General features: G+C 38.5%; 1 long non-coding RNA gene across 15 annotated transcripts; it reads left to right on the top strand.

Annotated features, from left to right (window-relative positions):
* On the top strand, nt 1–5962 carry LOC119309527. Of its 15 annotated transcripts, none has more exons than XR_005150538.1 (14): nt 1–474; nt 557–644; nt 1213–1279; nt 1533–1611; nt 1773–2365; nt 2981–3050; nt 3158–3236; nt 3397–3489; nt 4023–4092; nt 4200–4278; nt 4439–4531; nt 4904–5059; nt 5270–5494; nt 5678–5962. It is a non-coding gene; the product is annotated as an uncharacterized LOC119309527 (long non-coding RNA). The 15 variants fall into 15 exon arrangements; XR_005150540.1 differs by having other exon boundaries at nt 554–644; nt 2271–2365; XR_005150545.1 differs by having other exon boundaries at nt 554–644; nt 2981–3026.
* The last annotated feature ends 2495 nt before the right edge of the window (nt 5963–8457 follow it).

Here is an 8457-nt window from a genome sequence, read left to right as displayed (position 1 = left end):
TCTCCTCTCCTCCTCCCCTCCCCTCATCACTAGGCATGACAAGACCCGAGTAAAGAGGGAGATCCACCGCGCCCGAAAGCACGTCAGGCGGCGGCCATGGCGCGCCCAGATCCGCCATTGCCGCCGCCGTCGAGCTCCTCTACTCCCAGCGCCGGATCCACCTCCATCCCGACAACCGCGCAACAGCAGGCGCCGCCACCGACGCCTTCTACACCCCAAGCGACGGCGGCGCCCAGATAACACGGCTCGTCTCCTCCCCGGAGGAGCCACCGTGGCCGGGCTTCCGGGAGAAGCAGAGGACCGACGCCGGCTGGAGCTACTTGTCCAGGGCCACCGAGCTCCCCCCCAAGCGGCCACAACCGGCGACCTCTCCCTTCCTGTCCAGCTTCCTCCACGGCTGCTCTACTTCAACACGACATGGACGGATGCCACATCCACCGAGCCACGGACGCCATGGACGGAGGTCCAACCCTTGTGCGTGCATCTCATCTATCCTCTCCCCACTCTTGGATTTACTATTTACTAGGCTAATTGCTTGGTCCTGTTGTTTCAGCAGCAGCAGCAGGCCGCCATTTTCATTGATTTGAGGAATTCCTGCAAGTGATTGATGGTGTGCAGGCCATGGAGGGCTTCAACCCATCAAGGTACGCTGCTCCAAACCCCCTCTGTTCGATTGGATTGGACCAAATCCATTGATTTCTTCTTCCATTCTCATCTTGTTTGCCCGAGGAGACCAACTGAATTCATGGACTAAATTATTATTTTTGGTCTTGTGAATGCTGGTCAAATTCCTTGATTTTATTTTATCCATGACTCAGGGAATATAAAGTGCATGCTGTGAGCCAGATACATGACAATTATATTTTATCTATCAATGCTAAAGCTCCTTCATCTGATCAATGCTTCTTAATTTGAATATAAATTATGTACCTATATTTTGAATTCTGATCAATGCTTCTTCATTTGGATATTTTATAATTCATAGACAGGATTGCGACTTGGTTAATAACACAATTTAATTTTCTTATTATGTTGTTAAAGTTCTTAGGAAAATAGGCACATATCATCGTAATAGCTCTGATGATTCCAAAAGTATTTAATGTTAGATCACTGTAAGAAAGGAGTATTTTTTGTTGGTCTCAGAGAATAAGAAAAAAATGCATTTCAATTTCACTGTAGTCTTGTATGCACTACTAATTTCACACATGGCAGGCTTTGTATGTGAAATCCCCAGAGTTGAATGATCTGAACCTCAACTATTGTACAAACCTACACCCAGGTATTATGTCCTTAGCTTTTTCATCAGGTTGTCAGGTTGTCAAGTCTGCCACACAAGGTGCTCTCATGGGTGTAGATTTATCCATTGGCTACCCATTAGAGCATCACTTGCAGGACTCTCTGTTTACACATAAAATTGATGTAGCTTTTTTAGCCTTCTGTGTATAACTACCTTTTTTTTCATAGTTGTATCAAGTAAGGATTACTTTATCCATACATTGTTGGCATAAAATTGACGCTCAGTCTTGTGGCAGACTTTGTGCATTAGAAGACACTTGCCCCAGATCCAATTCGTCGATGGAGTTAGAACAATTCCGTACAACAGAGTATTAGGTAATTTATGTTCTAACCATGTAATTATTATTGCAGAACCAAATACAAATGCTTAATCTGAGCCATTTCTCACTCCATTTCCTCTAGGTGTCTACCAATTATTGTTTGTCTTCTTAAGTGAATGAGCTGCTGGTCATACTTTAACCACACGTCAATTGCAGGAGTGCGACAGCGCCATCCTGTGCCACAAACCATGCGAAGAATGATGGGTGGTGTAATCCTATGCTAGCTAGCGTGCTAGACAGATTTAATAAACTCTTTGGAGCTCATCTTTTGCCTGAAAAGCTAAAACTAACCTGCCACAGCAGTGACTAATGATTAATACGATGGAGTTCATTTGATCCACCTTAAAAAAATAACTATTGGGAATAAGAATTAAAAGTAATCACCCCTGTTTCTGCAGTGGAATTCAAGTATACCGGCTCGTCTATTTATTTGACTGTTGTTAGATTGTTTCATCCTGGTCTGACGTGTTAATGGAGTTGTTTCATTCCTCACACGACCCCTTCCAGATGCATTTTTGGGGTCCTCTGATTTTCACAATAAATAACAACTTCTGCTGAAGATAAACATCATGACAAATGCCCCCAAACCAGAAGCGAAATGACCTAACAAATATAATGCCATCAGACGCAATCCTGAATCTCTCATCAATGCAGAGATGAGTGGACGTTCCAAAAGCTTTGTCTCCGTTACCTGCTGGTTCAAGATCTGCACAAAGTTTCCTCCCTTCCGTCGTCGGCCTCATCTGAAGGTATTCTTCCCCGGCCTTGTCATTCTGCAAGAGACAATTGAATGTTTGTTTCGACATGGATCTCCAGAGACGAAGTTCTGCACTCAGTGTCGCAGATTTTGTTTTCTGTTCCACCTCCGTTTAGTTTCAACTGTAGTTACCTGATAAACCGTGGAGGACAAGCGCCCTATCAAACCAGAGAAATGGACAAGCGCCCTAGCAAACCAAAGAAATTAATTGTCAGAACTGTTGTTTATGCTTGTTTGATTCTGATGCTTTCAGTTGGCATTTGCGTGTCACCTTTTCATAGTTACTGAAGTGCTACTTTTCTTTAAAATTGTACGCATACAAGCCGCAACGCTGAGTGAGCACAATTGTCCTATGACACATAATTCAGATTTTCACTTTTAAATACTTAAGAAGTGCAATTTTTCTTGAAATTTGTACAAATACATGCTTCTGGTCAGAGTGAGCACAACTGTCCTACGGTACAAAATTCAGAGTTTTGCTACACATTCAGATTACTAAGAATGCCATAATTGCAAATACGTTAGAGGCATGCCGTGTAATTGCAACAAATATCAATAATAAGGTCTTATATATTTTCTAATTTCCAGGTCCTTGAAAAATTTTCAGGTCCTTTGATTGGTCTATTCTGCGTCAAAGGCCCTGTTCACCTCTGGTAAATTCCGCTGCAGCCTCAATTGTACGTGTGCTTCAATCTATTTTCATGTTGTTTCTTGGGCCTTAGTGTTTTGTTTCTTGGGTGTTTGACGAACGCTTCACAAATTAAGCTCCTCTTAACAATTTCAGAGGTGTCGGTTGGCCTGCAGCTCGTGTGGTCGGAGGTGCTCGTGTGGGCGGAGGTGCTCATGCGGGACGAAACTTAGTGGTAAGCCTCTTCTCCCACCCCACCCCCTCTCAGTTCTTCCCCTTTGCTTTGGAAGATCTATGTTCATGCCATTTCTGTTTATAAATATCTTCTGTTGTTCTAGCTGAGTCTTGACTTTTCCGGTGTTCATGGAGGTAACTAAGGTATATCTATGCTGTAGTCGACAAGGAGGCCTACCTATGATGCCCGTGCAGTTGAAAATGTTTGCAAGCCAGCCTATGATGTCTGATTGGAGGCCTACTTATGATGTCAGGTTGTTGTACACGGAAATTTTGTGGGATAGTTTGCGGATTGGGAGTTTATGTTTTTCCTCGTTAGCTTTTAAGATTGTTGTAGTTAAAACATGAGATGGAAGCCTCATATTGAATACTGAGCTATGTTACAAATTTATAGTAGTGGCTGTCTTCTACATCAGCCTTTGTTCAAATAGTCTATTTTGTATGTTTTGTTCATGGAAGTTGATTATCCTCGCATACAACTACCCTCCGCATACAAATACAAGCCGCAACGCTGAGTGAGCACAATTGTCCTATGACACATAATTCAGATTTTCACTTTTAAATACTTAAGAAGTGCAATTTTTCTTGAAATTTGTACAAATACATGCTTCTGGTCAGAGTGAGCACAACTGTCCTACGGTACAAAATTCAGAGTTTTGCTACACATTCAGATTACTAAGAATGCCATAATTGCAAATACGTTAGAGGCATGCCGTGTAATTGCAACAAATATCAATAATAAGGTCTTATATATTTTCTAATTTCCAGGTCCTTGAAAAATTTTCAGGTCCTTTGATTGGTCTATTCTGCGTCAAAGGCCCTGTTCACCTCTGGTAAATTCCGCTGCAGCCTCAATTGTACGTGTGCTTCAATCTATTTTCATGTTGTTTCTTGGGCCTTAGTGTTTTGTTTCTTGGGTGTTTGACGAACGCTTCACAAATTAAGCTCCTCTTAACAATTTCAGAGGTGTCGGTTGGCCTGCAGCTCGTGTGGTCGGAGGTGCTCGTGTGGGCGGAGGTGCTCATGCGGGACGAAACTTAGTGGTAAGCCTCTTCTCCCACCCCACCCCCTCTCAGTTCTTCCCCTTTGCTTTGGAAGATCTATGTTCATGCCATTTCTGTTTATAAATATCTTCTGTTGTTCTAGCTGAGTCTTGACTTTTCCGGTGTTCATGGAGGTAACTAAGGTATATCTATGCTGTAGTCGACAAGGAGGCCTACCTATGATGCCCGTGCAGTTGAAAATGTTTGCAAGCCAGCCTATGATGTCTGATTGGAGGCCTACTTATGATGTCAGGTTGTTGTACACGGAAATTTTGTGGGATAGTTTGCGGATTGGGAGTTTATGTTTTTCCTCGTTAGCTTTTAAGATTGTTGTAGTTAAAACATGAGATGGAAGCCTCATATTGAATACTGAGCTATGTTACAAATTTATAGTAGTGGCTGTCTTCTACATCAGCCTTTGTTCAAATAGTCTATTTTGTATGTTTTGTTCATGGAAGTTGATTATCCTCGCATACAACTACCCTCCGCTCATGAAGCCTCAGATTGAATACAGAGTTATGTTGCCAAGGATTAGAATGCATTATTTCCATAGAAGCAAGATTATTTGATCCTATTGTAAAATATTTTTTAGTGCTTATATTTGGATGGGCACGATGTAGTGCAGGTTCCGCCGATTCTGGAAGCACACGGCTGAATGGAATCCAACAGAACCAATGCTACATCAGGGTGCACCGTTGAAGCATTTTGATTGGCCCGAGAGAAATGAGGACACTGCATATCAGACAACCTTTTGCTTACTAACCTCGTAAATATTTGAAGTGTAAGTTTCTAACCACAAAAATGATCTCATAACCTTGCCTGTGACATTGCACCTATGGTATGAGGAGTACGGCAAATTTTACAAATAGAACATATCTAATTTGTGGTAGCAGAATTACATTTAGTACTGAATATTTGATGCATAATCCTTATTCCGTATGGAGCGAAGTCTGTAACCTTTATATCTAAAGCGGTTTAACTTTGATACTAGGCAATGGGTATGCAAAGCTTTGCCACTTTCTGAAGTGCGTTGAAATAGGAGTTCCAGATCTTGATTTTTCAAGAAACTGAAGAAGAGCGTTTGAGGAAAGAGGAGAAGTGGAAGGGAAAAGGAGAAGTTGCTCAAGAAGAATACTAGAAACGCCTTACCAGTAGGCTCTCGTTGCAATGTTTTCATGGATTATTGGATGAGTCTTCCTCTTGATTGTTTTTTTAGGTAAGTTCATTATCACATTGAAAATATATGATGGATACATGGAGTTTTGTGGGTAACCTGATTTATTGTGCCCTTTTTAGATTTTTGTTTGGAATTAATATTCAGTACAACCATTGCCAAAGTATATTGATCTACAGATCAGCTACTAAATCATTCCTCATTTTTCAATGCTTTGTATGACAGGTTCAGTAAGATGATGACATCCGATTAATATCTTGCTGTTCAGGAGGTTTTGACTATATGAAAAATATTGTTTTCTTGCCAGTGAAGATTATCATGTTTGTACGCCTACCCTATAGTAAATTGCCGTATTGAGATCAATTGTTGGATTATCAGGGCCATGAACTGCTAAAAGATAGTGATGATCCCTTGAGTCTATTATAAGTACCATTTTAGTTTGATGTCCTTTTTATTGATTTGTTTATGATAATAATTGAGAAATAAAGAAGCATTGTGGCATATCAAATATTACCATACATGGAAAATACCCTTGGAACATGGCGTTAATTACATTTGGTTATGTATTTTATTTTTTAAAAATTCAGAAAAACTTAAAACGTTCCAAAACTTTTTCCCAACAAACTTGATTTGTCGTTTCTGTTGTACAAAAATATTCCGTGACAAAATTTTGACAAATATTCTCTGACGATAGCATGGACAGTATGGTGTATATAGCCACATTTTTTTTACGTCCACAACAACATGAAAGTCATTTCTTGGGGAAAGAATTTATGTTGATGCAACGTGGAAAACATTAATATTGGAGTTATATTATGTATGAACGAAAAACTATGTAAATATCAACCCGTATTTTGATAATTATTTGATGACAAGTGAGACGTGCGTTGCACGTGCAAGATTACTAGTCTAAGAAAAAGGCAGTATAGGACTTGGGCGCACCTATTTCTCGCTTGAGCGAGACGAAGTCAGCACTCACATCAGGGCGTCACGACCAGGCCCATCCAGGTTAGTTCATCTTTTCCCCTGTTTCTACCTTTGTTCATTTTTACTTATTACTTTTTAAGAAAATATTTAAACACATATTTAAAAAACGTAATTAAAGTTTTCTAAAAATAACTTAATAAAATGTTAATGCAATGTAAAACAAATGTTATCTTATTTCAAAAATTGTTGATAGCATAAAAATGTTTGTGACATTTTAAAAATATTCATGCATTTCAGAAAAATGTATATGACATTGTAACACAATCGTATATTGAAATTGTTAATCATACAGCAAATAAATTTTTCAGATGTATATGAAAACAATTAATAGTTTTTATGAAAAAAACTTGTCATCAAACATTTTTTGAAATAAATGTTAAGCATTGTATTTAAAAATAATAATCATGTATTTAAAAATGTAAAACATGTATAGAAATAGGACATGACTACAAGTCTGAGGTCAGATTTTTTACAATGGAAAATCAAACGTTTTTCATTATAAATTATGTTCCCCGTGAATTGTGTCGTCAGAAAATTGCCGTGAACAAAATTTGTTATGATCTTACCAATATAAGTTGCCATGATTTTTTTTCAGATTGTTCATGTCTAACAATGTAAAAGAATGTTCTTCAAGTATACAGAAAATGTACACATAAAAATATTTATTAAAATGGTAATCATGTAATTTAAACATATTTAGCATGTATAAAAATAACGTGTTATATGTATACAAAATTAGACATAGAAAACCTAGAAAAAAGATACAAACAACGCATAGAAAAAAAGCAAAAAAAAGTCTATCAAAAATGTTATAAACCTGATGAAAACCTTAAAAAGAAGGGAAAAAACAAAGAAAACTGGTGAAAGAATTCAAAAAACGCAAAGAAAGCAAAAGAAAACTATTAAAGGATATAAAAGAAAAAAACATTGAAAACCAGAAAGTACTCTTCTAGGCCCGAGCTCAAAAAGCTCGGCTTAACAGTAAAATAAAAAAATATTGAAAAGAAATTCAAAAAATTCTGAAAATTTTTTAGTGACAAACATTGACAAAAGTTTTCGACACTTGCAAATTTTCATTGTGAAACAACATTTATAGAAGCCATGGCAAAAAAAGAAAATCACCACTCCAAAATGCTTTTGGAGATGACATCTTTGGAGCATCGATTTTGTTTTTTTAGCTAGGGCTTCTACAAATATCATTTCACAATAAAATTTTGCAAGCATTGAAAACTTTTGTCAATGATTGTCACTAAACATTTTCAGAATTTTTTGAATTGTTTTTTTTTCAATTTTACTGCTCACCCGAGGTCATATGAGCTCGGGCTAAGAAACTCCATGTCCCTAAAGCAGCATAGTTCAACAAACAAATGGACAGACAAAAAAAACCAACAAAAAACTTAGTCCCACCGCTCGCTATTGTAAGATGTTCTAGCTTTTTTTTTTGTGAATTGAATGCATCTGGGCGCATTTTAGCGTGTTTGTTCATTCATTTCAGTTTATATGTACTCTCTCTGTTCTTAAATATAAGTCTTTTTAGATATTTCAATATAGACTACATACGAATGTATATAGATGCATTTTAGAATATAGTTTCATTTATTTTGCTTCATATGTAGTACGTATAAGAATCTCTAAAAAGACTTATATTTTAAAACGAAGAGAGTAGTTCATACTAGACTATTTAAAATCTTATATTTGTGAACGAAGGGAGTACGAGACTGAACAAAAGAAAAACAGCAAACCAGACCGTCCTGGTAGCTACTTGAGGGGAAATGCTTCAGGCGAGATGGAAGGTGTACTCGCTATAAGTGAGATATAGGTTTTGCGATAGGACCTCTCTCCCGCATGGTCTGCCCGAGTACTTGCCTTCTGTTCCCGTCAGAAGACCTGTGTTCCTGCAATCGCCCGTTAACCCCAGCCGGTCGGCATCAGTGCAGCTGGCAGATGCTGCGATCATGCATGGTAGGTGGGCTGTCACAGAGCTCGATCTATCATTCCGACTTCCGAGGCAGGAGGCA

Source organism: Triticum dicoccoides, chromosome 5B (assembly GCF_002162155.2).
Source record: "Triticum dicoccoides isolate Atlit2015 ecotype Zavitan chromosome 5B, WEW_v2.0, whole genome shotgun sequence".
Taxonomy (NCBI): domain Eukaryota; kingdom Viridiplantae; phylum Streptophyta; class Magnoliopsida; order Poales; family Poaceae; genus Triticum; species Triticum dicoccoides.
Note: the sequence above shows the minus strand (reverse complement) of the source record. Positions and strands in the feature narration are given on the sequence as shown.